This window comes from Salmo trutta, chromosome 38, assembly GCF_901001165.1.
Source record: "Salmo trutta chromosome 38, fSalTru1.1, whole genome shotgun sequence".
NCBI lineage: Eukaryota > Metazoa > Chordata > Actinopteri > Salmoniformes > Salmonidae > Salmo > Salmo trutta.
In genome coordinates this window covers 12,620,249-12,641,140 of record NC_042994.1, presented here as the reverse complement: position 1 = coordinate 12,641,140, position 20,892 = coordinate 12,620,249, and the positions used below count along the sequence as shown (strand labels likewise).

The following is a 20,892-nucleotide window of genomic DNA, read 5'->3' as shown; positions in this document are numbered from 1 at the left end:
TATCGATGCCCAACCCCAGCAGGCTATTGACGGAGAGACTCTCCACTGGCAGCAGGTGTTGCAGAGGCTCATAGCCCTGATATGCGTAATGGCCACCCAGAACATTGCGTTACGTGGGACCACGGACAGGCTGAACGAGCCAAATAATGGGAACTTGTGGAAATGCTGGGTATCTTTGATGGAATCACGAAGAAGCATGTATGGAGAGTGCACTCCAAAGAAACACATGTGCACTACCTCGGTAAAAGAATCCAGAACTAAATAATTGACATGTTGGCACAAGAGATCGAGCAGACAGTGTGCAGTGCGCTAAAAGCAGCCAAATATTTTTCTATAATTTTGGACTACTGTTAAAGGAATTCCTGCTTGAGAGTAATGATTAAATAATTCTACCCTGAATTTAGGGATATGGTCTATATAGCCTGTAGAATGAGTAACTAAAGGGTTAAGCATAAGTCTCATGAGATTGACTAGGATAAGAGAGGAATTGGAGGCTGACACTTGGCAGCAAGTGGATCTTCCAGCGAGACAGTAACACTAAGCACTAATCAAAATCCACAAAGAAATGATGAATTGACCACAAAATCAACATTTTGCAATGGCCATCTCAGATTCTGGACTTGAACCCCTAAAAACCTGTGGTTTTAATTGAAGAGGGCAGTCCGTAAGAGTAGACAAAGGATATAAAGGATCTGGAAAGATAATATTTGGAGAAATGGTCTAAAATTCCTCCCAAAGTGTTCTCTCTGTAAAGGCTCAGTGTAATTAACCTCGCAAGGGGAGTGTGCTGGAGTATTCAAAACAGGTAGTTTAAAAGAATACAATTTCCCCCAAAGAATTGCATTCAATTTTGCTAACCTTTTTCAAGAGTACCAATAATTATGGACCTGACTGTACAACATCTATCAACTATCAAACGTTGTACCTTTCAACTGCTGCTCCATATAATGTATACAAATAAATGCTAATAGCAACTTGGGTGGTAGAGGAAACACTAGGGTGGGATCAGCTCAGCGGTAGCTGCAAGGAGTAGAGGAGTGGGGTCCAGTGTTCGTTGAAGGTTTGAATTTAGTCTTTGGTGGATGCTGTAATTTTACCCATTGTGATGTGGTCTGTGAGGAGGTTAATCCATTGACAAACACACTTAGTTTCTGTTTTTCTAGCTGAGTAATATTGTTTTCTTGGTGATATTTTAAGGCAATAAAAATGGACTGATGATCTCCAAAAAGGCAGAAGGATGGGAAGAGTGGAATGCTGTGACGCAAAATGGTGGACAGTTTGTGTATGGTTTCTTTCCAGAATTGTAGGGTGGGTGGACAGAGCCATGTGGCGTGAAAGTAGTTGTATTTTAGTTTTTTCCTTAGCACTAACACACTTGATTCAACTAATCATCAAACCTTTAGTTGGGAAACACTGCATTTATCTAACATTCTAGTTCAAATGATTTTCAAATCCAATGTAATGAGGAAATGTGCAGATTTTGTCTCTGTTATATATATTTGTGCTCACTGTAAGTGTCTTGCACCAACATGCTTGAAATAACATGACTACAACCTTAGAAATAAAACTTTGATTACAATATTGTGTTGTTGACCTTTGTTGAAATTAGCATCAGTATGTAGGATATCTGGTGGCAACCCCAATCATGTAATGTAATCACACACACACACACACTCATGATAACATTTTACAGAACACATACTAACATTTTCTCAGTTTGGTAACATTTATTTTTTTGTCAAAAACCTACATTGATTACATTGTTGAATTCGACCATACAATCAAAGTATATCTTGTAGCACTTTTTCACTTATCTGAGATTTATTCTCTCTTTATTTTTAATCAATATATTGTATGTAGTTTAATCTGTATGTATTGTCACTTTCTACTTGGAAGCCAGTGACATAGAGGAGGAAGAGGGGTCTTCTTAAAGGTGTTTTCCAGGATGAGAATGGAGTGGCACTTCCTGAGTTGTCTCCCCTCGATGAGGTCACAGAGAGCCATCTTCTCTGCCTTGTAGTAGAGACCCACTTTGCCACCTGTTATGTTGGCTATGGTGATGCTGGGTGCGACAGTTTTTCTGGGAGTTGTTTGTTAAGCTAAGAGAACGAGAGAGAGTCATTGACAGTAATTAAATAAATGTGGTTGTCAGTATTAGGAGTTTGCATAGAACACTGCTATGAGCAACAATAAAACATTTGTTATGCTGGTGCTGGAACTGAGCTGTGAAATGTGTATGTATATGGACATGTAATTGCTTTATGCTTTGAAATGTCTAATATCAATGTGTGTTATATTCCCATGTTGAATGGCCACAAAACAATAAAATATGAATTGATGTATAAATTCATTCATATGTAGATTCCCTCCCGCTGGATAGGGTTACATACCGGTATGAGTGATGGTATTGTCCTGGTTGCCAATGGAAATACTTCCGCCCACACTGCCGGATATGTTTTGGCCTGATATGTTTTGGCGTGATATGTTTTTGCCTGATTCAGTAGGACATGGGGCAACACATTTTTTTTTATTGCAGTCGTTTTTGCTGTTGGTATGTGAAGTGACGACAGTTGAAGCACAATCCATTGCTGCAACGATAGAGAAAGGAGAGAAAGAGAGGGGGAGAGAAAGAGGGTAATTAAGGGTTAAGTTGATTCAATTCAGTTGTGGAAAAATTACCCAATAGTCATTCTTGAGTAAAAGTAAAGATACCTCAATAGAAAATGACTCAAGTTATCCAGTAAAATACTACTTGAGTAAAAGTCTATATACTTAAGTATCAAAAGTAAATGTAATTACTAAAATATACTTATTTATCAAAAGTAAAAGTGTAATTAATTTCAAATTCCTCATATTAATTAAACCAGATTGCACCAATTTGTTATTTTACATATAGCCAGGGGCACACTCAAACACTCAGACAACATTTACAAACAAAGAATGTGTGTTTAATGAGTCCGCAAGATCAGAGGCAGTAGAATGTTCTCTTGACAAGGGTATGATTTTTACAATTTTCCTGTCCTGCTAAGCATTCAAAATGTAGCAAGTACTTTTGGGTGTCAGGCACAATTCATGAAGTAAAAAGAACATTATCTTCATTAGAAATGTAGTGAAGTGAAAGTTATAAAAATATAAATAGTAAGGTACAGATACCCCCCAAAATGTCATAAGTTGTACTTTAAAGTATTTTTCCTTAACAACTTTACACCACTGAATAAATTAAAGAATATTCCTCATCCAAACTTTCCACATAAAGCACAGATCTCGATAAGCAAAGTGTATCTGTGCAATTTATCATTATTAGTCACCATTGCACTAAGTGGCACTGCATGTCTTTTGCGATGTCTTGGTCCTTATGCTAATTCTAAGTCTTTAAATAAGACAAGGGTTGGTGTCAATTCAGAATTTATTTGAGAATGGTGAAGGTGCATGAAGATGGCGGCCCCCCATGTACTTACCACAAATGTGCCTAGTTTGCTAAGTTCACCATATTGTACATTATTCTCTGTTACTGTTTTGTCATTTTATTGGCATTAGGTGTTGTGTTCTTACTACTACACAAACAGTAATAATTCTACTTGAAACGGAGGTAATGTTAACTTTAGTTTATCTATCAAACTCAAGTTCAAGTACAGAACATTCATGAGCAGGCGCAGTACTCAATTAGTATCAATGCTCTAGGTTCCACAGTAACAACAAAGTAGTGTCTAGGATAAATTCTATATCACATTATATCACATGTAACAGCTCCTCCCTTCCAGCTATCTTGTATTCCGTCAACATAAAAAGAGATATGCATTTAAATTCAAAAACTGTAACAATAACTGAAATAAGGCACTATTCAATTACTAAAACTAACAACACATTTGTTTTACAATAAAATAAAACTAGGTTGAGAACCAGTCAGTAGTTGTGGGACCCCTCTGACTATTTCCCATTTTTCAGTGTTACAAATAGGAACAAAATCTGATTTAATATTGATTTTGAGTGATCTACACGAAATACTCCATTATGTCAAAGTGATAAAAAAAGAATAAACTGGAAACATTTGAAAACGAAACAATTTGCAGAAACATTAGTTTGATAAAGAACATATTTTAATCAGAATCATTAAGCCCAGTCTACTTGTTGTTTTCAACAAACAGATGTTGTGGTCGTAATTCATCACCATGCAGTTTTCAATGGGAATTGTCCATTTAGAAAATTCCAATGAACAGGCAGATTACACTGAATCGCACGCCTGTATATTGACAAGAAGACAGATTTTGGGTTGTAACCCTAGAAAGGAGACGCACATGTCTTCACACTGCCAACTTTTTTCATTTGGAAAAATATTCTATTCTATTATATTACATTATGATTTTTTAACTTGATATATCTGACCTGTGCAAGGAACAAAGGACTATAAAATCCTGGTGTGTCATAATTAAAATGCCCACTCTGATATTTTCAGCCATTTTGATCATTTAAATTAATACTCAACCCATTAATTCATGAAGAATTTAACTTATAAATGCATACATGGGTCTTCTACTCAGTGTTGAAAAGCAACCTAACATAGGCAATAACATCATTACACTAAAACATATATTTGTAGACATTTTACTAAGAAACGTAGTATCAAAAAATAAGACAAATCTAACAAATGATCAAATTAACAAAACAAGGCTATGCCATTGCAGTGGAAGATGCTCTAGATACTGAGATTATAATATTTGGTATCATATTGATACAAGACTGAAGTATCCCCCATTTCTGACTATCTTGCTGAGGGGACAACGCTTATAAAAGTGGCGGGAATGGCACAAATGGAATGCCATCAAACACCTGGAAATCATGTATTAGATGTATTTGATACCATTCCACTGATTCCGCTTCAGTCGTTATCACCAGCCCGTTCTCCCCAATTAAGGTGCCAATTAAGGTGTACAGCCCTAGGCTTTTACAGTTAAGCGCCTGCTGTGGTTACTGCCTTTTGAAGATTGTGTTCCATGATATAATATAACCTGTTAAGATTATGGCTTCAAATGGCACTTTTTATTGACTGAATATATATGGGTCAATTTAGCAATTAGGATTTATTATGTGTAATGGTTATAATAAATTAGGCATTGTTTTTGTGAACTGTTGGCATATATGCCTAGATAAATTCGCACATATTGTTTTATGTCCTTGTGTTCTAAAAATATATTTTCCATTTAAGTGCTGGAGTTCAATTTTATTTATTGTGTCAGAACCTAAGAACAAATAGTTGTGTTCTGTCCATAAATATGGATTCCTCCTGTGAAGAAAAAGTGTAGAATTGCAGGATTTAAAAAAATCACTTTCAGACAAGGTCAGGTGCCCATGTATGTCACCATAAGGTTGATCTTGTCCCCACACATCTCTCTGTAGCAATTAAGCCTGGGGTCATTACCATGAGGCCAATAGTGATTTTAAACCTAAACCTAAAGCATGTATTTAAATGATGTATTTACCTGTGTCTGTGTGTTCTTCCTCGATGCGATGGCGCGGTTGAAGATTGTAGTGATCAGGTGTTCTAGTGCAGAGTGGAGAGATGGCTCTGCTTTTATAGGGTAACGCTGACAGAGAGAGGGAGGGTGGGGAGTTCTCAGCCCAATCCATTCCAGCAAAATGTTTATTTTCTAGAGAACTGAAGAGGATGACTCAGTTCCAGAGAAGCTACGTGAGTGTCACAAGAGCAATATATTTGTCAAGCACTAAAACGTATTATATCTCAAAGGGCCACATCTTTAACTACACCCTTACAGGTAAATCACTGACAATCAAGGGAGTTTGATCACCTAAAATAATAAAACAATGATTAGCCTGAGAATGCAAAAATTAGCAACCATGTGAGAGTCTCTGAGTTGCTATCTATGTGCAGCAGTTCTCTTGCTCATTAAAACTGATCTCAGATAATGAAATATTTTGTATCTGTAATAATTGTTATGTAGCTTCATCTGTAATTAATAAAGAGTGTTAAGAAACAGGAGGTTCCCTGGTGGCGTTTCATTTTGGGGTTGTGATCGACCCAGATCTTTCCTGTTTCAGCTAAATTCACTTCTATGTCGACAGTCTGGATGTAGGACTTGGGGTGACCCTCAGTCAGGAGCAAAAATCTGATATCAACTTTGGAGGGGACAATTACATGAAATGTTCTCAAGAGCAATTCCTGAGGGGGACACCAAAAGTAGTGCTGTAACACATAGCCTACATTGTAATATGGTAAATGTATATTGAGGAACCAAAGAAATAAGGTGTTTGCCGTACTCCTAACTACCAGTACCCAAAACTACACAACTAATCACAACAGCAATACCATTGCCTTTAACAAATCTTAGTTCAGTCACCAGTTTAAGTTGAGAGTGGGGGTATCCATGGCATTTTCCAATTATGTTCCTATTTTTCAAGTAAAACAAATTGAGAACCTTTCATAATGTTGCCAAACAAAGACTCAACAAACTTACCTGAGACTCCCTGTCTCTGCCAGTCTGTCCCTGCATATCTGTCCCCAACTCTGCTGTCTGTGTGCCATCTGTTGCCTGCTCTGCCTAATGATATCATTGTGAAACATTTCCATTAGAATTTCATTTCTTTCTTATGAACATTTTATCAACTACTTTTTGAGATATTAGGCTACTAGGGTTCTTACTTTGCGTTTTGGTGTACTGAAAAATACTCTTGATGTCCGTCTTTTATTTTTCTGCCATTTTTCTACCTGGCTGGCTGGCTACACACACACACACACAGTGTGTAGGTTATTTACAGTAGGAGATGGGCTTCTATCATCTTATATTTTATCATTCTATTTGGGCTTCGATCTAAAAGGTAGCTAGCAAATGTGAAACGGATTAAAATGACAAGAGTTGACAGCTGTATGAGTTCACCATTTACACAACATATGCTGCAACCTTTTGTAATTTTAATAGTTTTTTCATATTGGCTGGCTTCCAACAATAGCTGAATTTGCAAAGCTAGCGAGCACCAATTCCGTTTCAGTGGTGTTTGCTATAATCTTTGCTACCCAGGTTAAATAAAGGTGAAATAAAATAAATAAATAAAAGTTCCCTTGCGACAATTTAGCTTTTGCAACGAGACCATTAAATATATTTAAGACAATGGTAGAAGAGAGTGTAGTTCTGTTCAGTTTGGACTTCAGTTTATCGCTAACCTTATCACAGGGACTTTGAATCACTAACTTACATCATCTGCATGCTGATCTTGGAATAAATTGACGATAGCAAAGATTCCATCTTTGACGAGGCCACATAAATGGAATAGGTACTAGCTAGCTTAATAGTTAATATATGCGCGCTAGCTCTGCATATTCAGCTAGTGTGTGTGCGCGATTGACTGGATTAATCTCACGTCAGTTACGTTCATTGAGTGCCTTTCAGACAGTAGATACGACCCCTCTGTTACCTTGCCAACTAAGGAACTGGCAGTGGATCAAACCATTGTGAGGCAAAGGGTGGGGGGGTTGCAATCTTTTGAAACTTAAAAATGCGCTATTAAGTGTCTATAATCAGCACAATTGCTTTCATTGCGTATTATTAATATTATTTAAATTACATAATTATGTTTCAGTGATATATTGGGGGGGACAAATCATATTTTCCCCAGGATGGGGGGGTCGTGTCCCCCCCGTCCCCCCCCCGGGATTTCCCCCCCTGCCCTCAGCATACTCTGCCAGGAGGTTGTCCAGCCCATGAAGTGGGGATTCCTCAGGGCAGCTATGTGTATTGTCACTTTCCAGTAACATAGATGCTCTTAGGGAGAAGGCTCTACTTAAAGGTGCCTACCAGGATGAGTATCGAGTGGCCCTTCAGGAGTTGACACCTCTCGATGAGGTCAATGAGAGCCATCTTCTCCGAGAGAGAGATTTGACAGTGCTGAAAGAAATGTGGTTGTCAGTATTACGAGTTTGCTGGGAACACTGCTTTGAGCATCATAATTGTTTATTTTTAATTCATTTTTACGCTGGTGCTGGAACTGATTCTAATATCAATGTGTTTTATAATCCCATGTGGCCACATGGCACTACAATAAAATACACTATATACAAAAGTATGTGGACACCCCTTCAAATTAGTGGATTCGGCTATTTCATTCACACCCGTTGCTGACGGGTGTATAAAATCGAGAAAACAGCCATGCAACCTCCATAGGCAAGCATTGGCAGTAGAATGGCCTTACTGAAAGCTCAGTGACTTTCAATGTGGCACCGTCATAGGATGCCACCTATACAGCAAGTCAGTTCGTCAAATTTCTGACCTGCTAGAGCTTCCCCGGTCAACTGCAAGTGCTGTTATTGTGAAGTGGAAACGTCTAGGAGCAAAAATTGTTCAGCCGCAAAGTGGTAGGCCACACAAGCTCACAGAACGGGACTGCCAAGTGCTGAAGCACGTAAAAATCATCTGTCCCCGGTTGCAACACTCACAACCGATCTCCAAACTACCTCCTGGAAGCCATGTCAGCACAATAACTGTTCGTCGGGAGCTTCATGAAATGGGTTTCCATGGCCGGTCTTTCCGCTTGATGTTAGAACATTGCTGCGGAGACTTGTTTCCATTCAGCCACAAGAGCATTAGTGAGGTCGAGTACTGATGTTGGGCGATTAGTCCTAGCTCGCAGTTGGAGTTTCAATTCATCCCTAAGCTGTTCGATGGGGTTGAGGTCAGGGCTCTGTGCAGGCCAGTCAAGGTCTTCCACACCGATCTCGACAAGCCATTTCTGTATGGACCTCACTTTGTGCACAAAGGCATTGTCATGCTGAAACAGGAAGGGCCTTACCCAAACTGTTACCAAAAAGTTGGAAGCAGAGTATCGTCTCCAATATTGTATACTGTAGCATAAAGATTTCCTTTCAGTGGAACTAAGGGGCCTAACCCGAACCATGAAAAGCAGCACCAGACCATTATTCCTCCTCCACCAAACTTTACAGTTTGGATTATGCATTGGGGAAGGTAGCGTTTTCCTGGCATCTGCCAAACCCAGATTCGTCCATTGGAATGCCAGATTGTGAAGTGTGATTCATCACTCCAGAGAACGTGTTTTCACTGCTCCAGAGTCCAATGGCGTTGAGATTTACACCACTACGGCAGACGCTTGGCATTGCGCTTGGTGGTCTTAGGGTTGTGTGCGGCTGCTTGGCCACGGAAACCCATTTCATGAAGCTCCGGACGAACAGTTCCTTTGCTGACATTGCTTCCAAAGGAAGTTGGGAACTCAGTAGTTCCGATGTCGCTCCTAGACGTTTTAACATGGAAGACCCATGTTAAAAACTCAGTCGCCTCCAAGCAACACAATGCTGCATCAGAGGGAACAAGTTTCAGCCAGTGTGCGCTGCACGGCACAAAAAAGGCCCTCGGATAATATCTTGCACTCCCTTTTGAACTCTGCTGTGCCTCCCCTGCATATTCGCCCCGTTGTCATACCCCTGCCCTCTCATGTCCATGATGGGGATGCCATGCTTCTGTAGTTTTGAGATGAGCAACTCGGTCATGCCCACCCCCGTTGCGTCAAGCAGTTCACTAAACTCCAGGAAGTGCTCTCTCGTGTGCACTGACCCATCGTGCGCACTGACCCGTATTGCTCGGCTGAGGTAGACTAACTTATGATAAGCTGTAGACCACACTATCTACCAAGAGAGTTCTCATCCATATCATTCATAGGCGTCTATTTACCACAACAGACAGATGCTGGCACTAAGACCACACTCAACCAACTCAATAAGGCCTTAAGCAAACAAGAAAATGCTCAACCAGAAGCGGCGCTCCTAGTAGCCAGGGACTTTAACGCAGGCAAACAAGTTTGACCAACTTTTTAGCAGCATGTCACATGTGCAACCAGAGGAAAACATTTTTACTCCACACACAGAGATGCATACAAAGCTCTCCCCCGCCCTCCATTTGTCAAATCTGACCATAATTCTATACTCCTGATTCCTGAATGTACGGCCCAGTACATCACTGGGGCCAAGATTCCTGCAATCCAGGACCTATACAATAGGATGTGTCAGAGGAAAGCCCATAAAATTGTCAGAGACTCCAGTCACCCAAGACAGACTGTTTTCTCTGCTACCGCACGGCAAGCGATACCGGAGCGCCAAGTCTAGGACCAAAAGGCTCCTTAACAGCTTCTACCCCCAAGCCATAAGACTGCTGAACAATTAATCAATTCGGCACAGGACTTTAACATTGCCCCCTCCATTTGTTTGGACACTGCTGTTACTCGCTGTCTATTATCTATGCATAGTCACTTCACCCCTACCTACATGTACAAATGACCTCGAACCTGTACCCCCGCACACTGACTCGGTACCGGTACCCCCTGTATATAGTCTCGTTATTGTTATGTTATTGTGTTACTTTTTACTTTAGTTTATTTGGTAAATAGTTTCTTAACTCTTCTTGAACTGCACTGTTGGTAAAGGGCTTGTAAGTAAGCATTTCTACACAAGGTCTACACTTGTTCTATTCGGCGCATGTGACATATAAAGTTTGATTTGACTTACAGTTGACCGGGGCAGGGGCAGAAATTGGACAAACTGACTTGTTGTAAAAGTGGCATCCTATGATGGTGCCACATTGAAAGTCACTGAGCTCTTCAGTAAGGTCATTATACTGCCCATGTTTGTCTATGGAGATTGCATGGATGTGTGCTCGATTTTATACACCTGTCAGCAACGGGTGTGGCTGAAATAGCTAAATCCACTAATTGGAAGGGGAGTCCATATAGTTTTGTATATATAGTGTGTATGTAGCTTTTTGTTTACCTTCTATCGGTCTCATTCTGAATGTCGCAAAATCCTTAGATATCTGCACGAACCCTAGCATAAATGATTAATCAGCGATATACAAATTGGCTTAATTAATGATTTACTAACTAACTAAATAATCACACAGCATTACATGAACACATAAACAGTTGGTTATTGGTTACTAACACAATGCAATAAATGGTCCCTAGTGGGCTAAACCGATATGACGGCTTGGTAGACAATGGAAAGTAGTGGGGACAGATCAGAGTGGGAATGTGGGAGAGACAGAGAGTGGGCTTACAGTACATACATGTGGAAAATACGGTCATCGTCAATATGGATATTTATCACCATAACAACCGCACTGCCCCTTTAACTTGTAAAATAGTGAACTTTACCTCTGCTTTCCTATCCTAGGTGAGAAGCCCAATGTGTGCCAGGTGTGTGGCAAAGCCTTCAGCCAGAGCTCCAACCTCATCACTTGCAGCCATCAGCACAGTGGCAACCAACCCTACCACTGACCCAGCTGCATCTTCGGTTTCCAACGCAAACAGGAGAACCACTGCACATACTTTCATTCTACGACCCTGCTACCAGCTGATCTGAGATCAGTTTTAATGAGCAAGAGAACTGCTGCACATAGATAGCAACTCAGAGACTATCACATGGTTGCTAATTTTTACATTCTCAGGCTGATCATTGTCTTATTATTTTAGGTAATCAAACTCCCTTGATTATCAGTGATTTACCTGTAAGGGTGTAGTTAAAGATATGGCCCTTGGAGATATAATACGTTTTAGTGCTTGACAAATATATTGCTCTTGTGACACCCACGTAGCTTCTCTGGAACTGAGTCATCTTCTTCAGTTCTCTGGAATATAAACATTTACCTGGAATGGATTGGGCTGAGAACCTCTGTCACAAGAATTTCTATCCCAATGTTCTAGCTGAACTCTTTTATTACTCCATCTGTATCCTAGAGATTGTAAGGCTCTAAGTTTTAAGAAACAGATAGAGTCCCAGCATACAAATGATCAATTCTTTATTCAGAGCCCATTTTTTACACACACACACACACACACACACACATCAGTCGAGAACCCCACCCCGCTTTAGGGGGGGTGTATTTTTCCACTGTACACATACATTGTTTATCATAATATGCAACATGTTTCATCATCTTCTGCCAGACTAACAGTTTCTCCACTCCACGGGTGGGGACAGAATGTCCTGTTATTAGTTTCACAACTTGTTTGTCGATAGTTCCTCTTATCATTTGTTGTTGCAACTACACCTTGCTTACACAGGCCAAAAGAAACTTAATGTCCTAATTCTATCCTGCCTACGCTGCACACATTATCAACTTATAGTCTTATGTGTCTAATGGATTTCACACACAGTCATACAGTTTCAGGGTGAAATATCTTAGAAGTATTTGTATTTTTAAAGTAATGACTATCAACTTCCCACCCTCCCTCTTTCTGTCAGTGTTACACTATAAAAGCAGAGCCATCCACTCTGCACTAGAACACCTGATTACTACAACCTTCAAGCACAGGAAAGATCTGGGTGGATGAGGACAGGGTGAATCACAACCCCAAAATGAAACGCCACCAGGGAACCTCCTGTTTCTTAACACTCTTTATTAATTACACATGAAGCTACATAACAATTATTACAGATACAAAATATTTCATTATCTGAGATCAGTTTTAATGAGCAAGAGAACTGCTGCACATAGATAGCAACTCAGAGACTCTCACATGGTTGTGATGTGTCTTTGGCATCATTAAACTGAAGATGAATCTTTATCAAAAATGCTCTGTAATTATTATTGCGTGATTAAACTACTTAAATCATGTAACTGTAATAACTCGGCCATCATGGCTAGCTATTTTGACACCCACCAAGTTTGGCACTCACAAAACTCAGATTTACTATAAGAAAAATTGGATTACCTTTGCTGTTCTTCGTCAGAATGCACTCCCAGGACTTCTACTTCAACACCCAATGTTGTTTTGGTTCCAAATAATCCATAGTTATATCCAAATAGCAGCGGTTTGTTCTTGCGTTCAAGACACTATCCGAAGGGTGATGCGCCGGCGCGTATCGTGACAAAAAAATTCAAAATATTCCATTACCGTACTTCGAAGCATGTCAAACGCTGTTTAAAATCAATTTTTATGCGATTTTTCTCGTAAAATAGCGATAATATTCCGACCGGGAGACGTTGTATCCCTTCAAACACTGAAAGAAGAAAATGGTGTCTTCACATGCACGCGCAAACACCCGTGTCATTGTTCTCAGATCGACCACTTTCCAAATCCCCTACTGTTTTTCGCCCAGGGACAGCAGAGTCATCATTCCCCATTCTGGCGCCTTCTGAGAGCCTATGGGAGCATTAGAAAATGTCACGTTACAGCAGAGATCCTCTATTTTCCATAAAGAGGCTATAGAAGGACAAGAAATGGTCAGAGAGGGCACTTCCTGTATGGAATCTTCTCAGGTTTTGGCCTGCCATATGAGTTCTGTTATACTCACAGACACCATTCAAACAGTTTTAGAAACTTTAGGGTGTTTTCAATCCAAATCAAACAATTATATGCATGTTCTAGTTTTTGGGCAGGAGTAATAACCAGATTAAATCGGGTACGTTTTTTATCCGGCCGTGAAAATACTGCCCCCTATCCTAAACAGGTTAAACAGTCTAAAATCACATTACAGAATTTCACAAATAGTTCCATCTTTACTCATTCTTTCTAAACAACAAGTAAATGTAAGCCTCATAACTGAGACTTTTGTATAATCAGGATTATGGTAATGTGGCTGTATTGTCTCTCATGAGTTTCACAAAATTGTACCAAATGCACCAGTTCGTAGCTCGTTACTTCACCGATCTTTTATACATTCTCCAGAACATGAATGTCATTCGGTTCTCCAGTTCTGTGAAGTGGAAGAAATTCCTTTGTTCTCTCTATGAAACTCACTCTCTCTCTATACTTTCTGGCCATGAGGCAGGATTCTTCTCCAGGAATTTACGACCTGAGGTTGCAGCAGCCTGGGTGTAGGAGAGATTTAAGAGAGGGGGATGGTGCAGAGGGAGGGGATGGTGCTTGCTGTTCCCAAAGAGGGCAATGTCATGACATTCCCCCCTGGTGGTAAACCATCAGTGTTAATGAGCAAGAGACCTGCTGCACATAGATAGCAACTCAGAGACTCTCACATGGTTGCTAATTTTTACATTCTCAGGCTGATCATTGTTTTATTATTTTAGGTGATCAAACTCCCTTGATTGTCAGTGATTTACTTGTAAGGGTGTAGTTAAAGATATGGCCCTTTGAGATATAATACGTTTTAGTGCTTGACAAATTATTTGCTCTTGTGACACTCACGTAGCTTCTCTGGAACTGAGTCATCCTCTTCAGTTCTCTGGAATATAAACATTTACCTGGAATGGATTGGGCTGAGAACTCCCCAACCTCCCTCTCTCTGTCATCGTTACCCTATAAAACTGAGCAATCTCTCCACTCTCCACTAGAACACCTGATTACTACAATCTTCAACTGCGCCATCGCATCGAGGAAGAACACACAGACACAGGTAAATACATCATTTAAATACATGCTTTAGGTTTAGGTTTAAAATCACTATTGGCCTCATGGTAATGACCCCAGGCTTAATTGCTACAGAGAGATGTGTGGGGACAAGATCAACCTTATGGTGACATACATGGGCACCTGACTTTGTCTGAAAGTGATTTTAAAAATCCTGCAATTCTACACTTTTTCTTCACAGGAGGAATCCATATTTATGAACAGAGCACAACTATTTGTTCTTAGGTTCTGACACAATAAATGAAATTGTACTCCAGTACTTAAATGAAAAAATATAGATATTTTTAGAACACAAGGGCATAAAACGATATGGGCGAATATATCTATGCTTATATGCCAACAGTTCGCAAAACAATGCCTAATTTATTATAACCATTACAGACAACAAATCCTAATTGCTAAATTGACCCATATATATATTGTCAATAAAAAGTGCCATTTGAAACCATAATCTTAACAGGTTATATTATATCATGGAACACAATCTTCAAAAGGCAGTAACCTCAGCAGGCGCGTAACTGTAAAAGCCTAGGGCTGTACACCTTAATTGGCACCTTAATTGGGGAGAACGGGCTGGTGATAACGACTGAAGCGGAATCAGTGGAATGGTATCAAATACATCTAATACATGATTTCCAGGTGTTTGATGCCGTTCCATTTGTGCCATTCCCGCCACTTTTATAAGCGTTCTCCCCTCAGCAAGATAGTCAGAAATGGGGGATACTTCAGTCTTGTATCAATATGATACCAAATATTATGATCTCAGTATCTAGAGCATCTTCCACTGCAATGACATAGCCTTGTTTTGTTAATTGGATCATTTGTTAGATTTGTCTTATTTTTTGATACTACGTTTCTTAGTAAAATGTCTACAAATATATGTTTTAGTGTAATGATGTTATTGCCTATGTTAGGTTGCTTTTCAACACTGAGTAGAAGACCCATGTATGCATTTATAAGTTATATTCTTCATGAATTAATGGGTAGCCTATTCATTTAAATAATCAAAAATGGCTGTAAAAATCAGAGTGGGCATTTCAATTATGAACGACCTGACCCACCAGGATTTTATAGTCCTTTGTTCCTTGCACAGGTCAGATATATCAAGTAAAAAAAAACATAATGTAATATAATATAATATTTTTCCAAATGAAAAAAGTTGGCAGTGTGAAGGCATGTGCGTCTCTTGCCTGGAACAGTTACTCTCAAATAGTGAACATTTGAAACAGGCTAATTTGGCAGAGTTGAACAACAATTTTTTTCAGGGTTACAAACCAAAATCTGTCTTCTTTTCAATATACAGACGTTCGATTTAGTTTAATACCTCTTAGGGATCCCTTACGGCTAGAATCCCATTGCCGGGATCGATTTGACAACATCCGGTAAATTGCAGAGCGCGAAATTCAAAAATACTACATTTGTAATATTAAACATTCATGAAGATACAAGTGTCTTACATCATTTAAATGTTTAACTTCTTGTTAATCCAGCCGCTTTGTCAGATTTCAAAAAGGCTTTACGGCGAAAGCATACCATGCGAGTATCTGAGGACAGCACCCCGCATACAAAAGCATGAAAAACATTTTCCAACCAAGCAGATGCATCACGAAAGTCAGAAATAGCAATAAAATAAATCGCTTACCTCATCTTTTTGCAATCCCAAAGGTCTCAGTTACACAATGAATGGTCGTTTTGTTCGATAAAGTCCTTCATTATATCGTAAAAATGTCTGTTTATTTGGCGCGTTTGATTCAGAAATACACAGGTTCCAACTCGCCCAACATGCCTACAAAGGATCTAATAAGTTACCTGTAAACTTGGTCCAAACATTTCAAACAACATTTCTAATCCAACCTCAGGTACCCTAATATGTAAATAATCGCTAAAATTTAAGACGGAATAAATTGTTTCCAATACCGGAGAAAAACAACGAGGAGCGCGTTCTCATTCAAGCGCACCAAAGACTAGAGCCCACCTGAGTGACACTTAGAAAGAATACTTCTTCATTTTTCTAAAGACTGTTGACATCTAGTGGAAGCCATAGGAACTGCAATCGGGGTCTTAATAATTATATTTTCCCATAGAAAAGCATTGGAAAATCCAATGACCTAAAAAAAAAAACCCTGGATGGATTGTCCTCAGGGTTTCACCTGCCAAATCAGTTCTGTTATACTCACAGACATTATTTTAACAGTTTTAGAAACTTTATAGTTTTCTATTCAATACTACCATGCATATGCACATCCTAGCTTCTGGGCCTGAGTAACAGGCAGTTTACTTTGGGCACCTCAGTCATCCAAACTTCCGAATATTGCCCCTTTGCCTTAAGAAGTGTTAATCTGCCTGTTCATTGGAATTTTCTAAATGGACAATTCCCATTGAAAACTGCATGGTGATGAATTACGGCCACAACATCTGTTTGTTTAAAACAACAAGTAGACTGGGCTTAATGATTCTGATTAAAATTTGTTCTTTATCAAACTAATGTTTCTGCAAATTGTTTTGTTTTTAAATGTTTCCAGTTTATTCTTTTTTTATCACTTTGACATAATGGAGTATTTCGTGTAGATCAGTCGAAATCAATATTAAATCAGATTTTGTTCCTATTTGTAACACTGAAAAATGGGAAATAGTCAGAGGGGTCCCACAACTACTGACTGGTTCTCAACCTAGTTTTATTTTATTGTAAAACAAATGTGTTGTTAGTTTTAGTAATTGAATAGTACCTTATTTCAGTTATTGTTACAGTTTTTGAATTGACATGCATATCTCTTTTTATGTTGACGGAATACAAGATAGCTGGAAGGGAGGAGCTGTTACATGTGATATAATGTGATATAGAATTTATCCTAGGCACTACTTTGTTGTTACTGTGGAACCTAGAGCATTGATACTAATTGAGTACTGCGCCTGCTCATGAATGTTCTGTACTTGAACTTGAGTTTGATAGATAAACTAAAGTTAACATTACCTCCATTTCAAGTAGAATTATTACTGTTTGTGTAGTAGTAAGAACACAACACCTAATGCCAATAAAATGACAAAACAGTAACAGAGAATAATGTACAATATGGTGAACTTAGCAAACTAGGCATTTGTGGTAAGTACATGGGGGGCCGCCATCTTCATGCACCTTCACCATTCTCAAATAAATTCTGAATTGACACCAACCCTTGTCTTATTTAAAGACTTAGAATTAGCATAAGGACCAAGACATCGCAAAAGACATGCAGTGCCACTTAGTGCAATGGTGACTAATAATGATAAATTGCACAGATACACTTTGCTTATCGAGATCTGTGCTTTATGTGGAAAGTTTGGATGAGGAATATTCTTTAACCTGTTGGGGATAGGGGGCAGTATTTGCACGGCCGGATAAAAAACGTACCCGATTTAATCTGGTTACTACTACTGCCCAGTAACTAGAATATGCATATAATTGTTTGATTTGGATAGAAAACACCCTAAAGTTTCTAAAACTGTTTGAATGGTGTTTGTGAGTATAACAGAACTCATTTGGCAGGCCAAAACCTGAGAAGATTCCAAACAGGAAGCGCTCTCTCTGACCATTTCATGGCCTTCTTGATCATCTCTAACCAAAACAGGGGATCTCTGGCATAACGTGACATTTTCTAACGCTCCCATAGGCTCTCAGAAGGCGCCAGAACGATGAATGGTGGCTTTGCAGGCCCTGGCTGAAAAACATTAGCGCATTTGGATAGTGGTCGATATGAGGACAATGAGACTGGAGGCGCGTGCACGAGCCGACACCATGTTTACTTTCTCTCTCTTTGAACGAAAACAATGACTCCCGGTCGGAATTTTACGAGAAAAATCGCATAAACATTGATTTTAAACAGCGTTTGACATGCTTCGAAGTACGGTAATGGAACATTTTGAATTTTTTTGTCACGAAACGCGTCGGGCGCGTCACCCTTCTTTACCCTTCGGATAGTGTCTTGAACGCACTAACAAAACGACGCTATTTGGATATAACTATGGATTATTTGGAACCAAACCAACATTTGTTATTGAAGTAGAAGTCCTGGGAGTGCATTCTGACGAAGAACTGCAAATGTAATCAAACTTTTCTAATAGTAAATTGGAGTTTGGTGAGTACCACACTTGGTGGGTGTCAAAATAGCTAGCTTGTGATGGCCGGGCTATCTACTCAGAATATTGCAAAATGTGCTTTCACCGAAAAGCTATTTTAAAATCGGACATAGCGAGTGCATAAAGGAGTTCTGTAACTATAATTCTTAAAATAATTGTTATGTTTTTTGTGAACGTTTATCGTGAGTAATTTAGTAAATTCACCGGAAGTGTTCGGTGGGAATGCTGGTCACATGCTAGTCACATGCTAATGTAAAAAGCTGGTTTTTGATATAAATATGAACTTGATTGAACAAAACATGCATGTATTGTATAACATAATGTCCTAGGATTGTCATCTGATGAAGATCATTAAAGGTTAGTGCTGCATTTAGCTGTGGTTTGGGTTTATGTGACATTATATGCTAGCTTGAAAAATGGGTGTCTGATTATTTCTGGCTGGGTACTCTGCTGACATAATCTAATGTTTTGCTTTCGTTGTAAAGCCTTTTTGAAATCGGACAGTGTGGTTAGATTAACGAGAGTCTTGTCTTTAAAATGGTGTAAAATAGTCATATGTTTGAGAAATTGAAGTAATAGCATTTCTAAGGTATTTGAATATCGCGCCACGGGATTACACTGGCTGTTGAGTAGGTGGGACGCAAGCGTCCCACTGGCCCAGAGAGGTTAATTTATTCAGTGGTGTAAAGTTCTTAAGGAAAAATACTTTAAAGTACAACTTATGACATTTTGGGGGGTATCTGTACTTTACTATTTATATTTTTTGACAACTTTCACTTCACTACATTTCTAATGAAGATAATGTTCTTTTTACTTCATGAATTGTCCCTGACACCCAAATGTACTTGCTACATTTTGAATGCTTAGCAGGACAGGAAAATTGTAAAAATCATACCCTTGTCAAGAGAACATTCTACTGCCTCTGATCTGGCGGACTCACTAAACACACATTCTTTGTTTGTAAATGTTGTCTGAGTGTTTGAGTGTGCCCCTGGCTATATGTAAAATAACAAATTGGTGCAATCTGGTTTAATTAATATGAGGAATTTGAAATGAATTACACTTTTACTTTTGATAAATAAGTATATTTTAGTAATTACATTTACTTTTGATACTTAAGTATATAGACTTTTACTCAAGTAGTATTTTACTGGATAACTTGAGTCATTTTCTATTGAGGTATCTTTACTTTTACTCAAGAATGACTATTGGGTAATTTTTCCACAACTGAATTGAATCAACTTAACCCTTAATTACCCTCTTTCTCTCCCCCTCTCTTTCTCTCCTTTCTCTATCGTTGCAGCAATGGATTGTGCTTCAACTGTCGTCACTTCACATACCAACAGCAAAAACGACTGCAATAAAAATAAATGTGTTGCCCAATGTCCTACTGAATCAGGCAAAAACATATCAGGTCAAAACATATCAGGCCAAAACATATCCGGCAGTGTGGGCGGAAGTATTTCCATTGGCAACCAGGACAATACCATCACTCATACCGGTATGTAACCCTATCCAGCGGGAGGTATTCTACATATGAATGAATTTATACATCAATTCATATGTTATTGTTTTGTGGCCATTCAACATGGGAATATAACACACATTGATATTAGACATTTCAAAGCATAAAGCAATTACATGTCCATATACATACACATTTCACAGCTCAGTTCCAGCACCAGCATAAAAAATGTTTTATTGTTGCTCATAGCAGTGTTCTATGCAAACTCCTAATACTGACAACCACATTTATTTAATTACTGTCAATGACTCTCTCTCGTTCTCTTAGCTTAACAAACAACTCCCAGAAAAACTGTCGCACCCAGCATCACCATAGCCAACATAACAGGTGGCAAAGTGGGTCTTTACTACAAGGCAGAGAAGATGGCTCTCTGTGACCTCATCGAGGGGAGACAACTCAGGAAGGGCCACTCCATTCTCATCCTGAAAAACACCTTTAAGAAGACCCCTCTTCCTCCTCTATGTCACTGGCTTCCAAGTAGAAAGTGACAATACATACAGATTTAACTACATACAAAATATTGATTAAAAATAAAGAGAGAATAAATCTCAGATAAGTGAAAAAGTGCTACAAGATATACTTTGATTGTATGGTCGAATTCAACAATGTAATCAATGTAGGTTTTTGACAAAAAAATAAATTTTACCACACTGAGAAAATGTTAGTATGTGTTCTGTAAGATGTTATCATGAGTGTGTGTGTGTGTGATTACATTACATGATTGGGGTTGCCACCAGATATCCTACATACTGATACTAATTTCAACAAAGGTCAACAACACAATATTGTAATCAAAGTTTTATTTCTAAGGTTGTAGTCATGTTATTTCAAGCATACAGTGTGTTGGTGCAAGACACTTACAGGGAGCACAAATA

At 38.9% G+C, this 20,892-nt stretch overlaps 1 long non-coding RNA gene across 1 annotated transcript; it reads left to right on the top strand.

Moving 5' to 3' along the window:
• Positions 1-14,231: 14,231 nt before the first annotated feature.
• Positions 14,232-20,671, top strand: LOC115178685 (uncharacterized). The gene is made up of 3 exons (XR_003872662.1): positions 14,232-14,365; positions 19,796-19,993; positions 20,285-20,671. It is a non-coding gene; the product is annotated as an uncharacterized LOC115178685 (long non-coding RNA).
• The last annotated feature ends 221 nt before the right edge of the window (positions 20,672-20,892 follow it).